Raw genomic sequence first — 222 nt, forward strand, 5'->3', positions numbered from 1 at the left:
AAAAACGATCAACAAAAACACAGCCAACGAACCAGCACTCATGAAGAACTGCGGGCCGAGGACGAGGCCGGTGGCGTTGGCGCAGTCGGTGATGGCCTTGATGGGGCCGCCCGGGGGGGAGAAGACCGTGTTCAGGGGCGAGCACTGGCCCTTCTTCAGCTGGCACATCATAGGGAGTCGGTCGGGGCGCACATGGACGCTGCGAGAGGGGTAGGGGTGGGG

The 222-nt window shown here is 63.5% G+C and overlaps 1 pseudogene; it reads right to left on the minus strand.

The window, feature by feature from the left end:
- The window catches only part of LOC119586663, a 3,639-nt pseudogene that overhangs the window by 2,391 nt on the left and 1,026 nt on the right, over positions 1-222 (minus strand).

This window comes from Penaeus monodon, chromosome 21 (genome assembly GCF_015228065.2).
Source record: "Penaeus monodon isolate SGIC_2016 chromosome 21, NSTDA_Pmon_1, whole genome shotgun sequence".
Taxonomy (NCBI): domain Eukaryota; kingdom Metazoa; phylum Arthropoda; class Malacostraca; order Decapoda; family Penaeidae; genus Penaeus; species Penaeus monodon.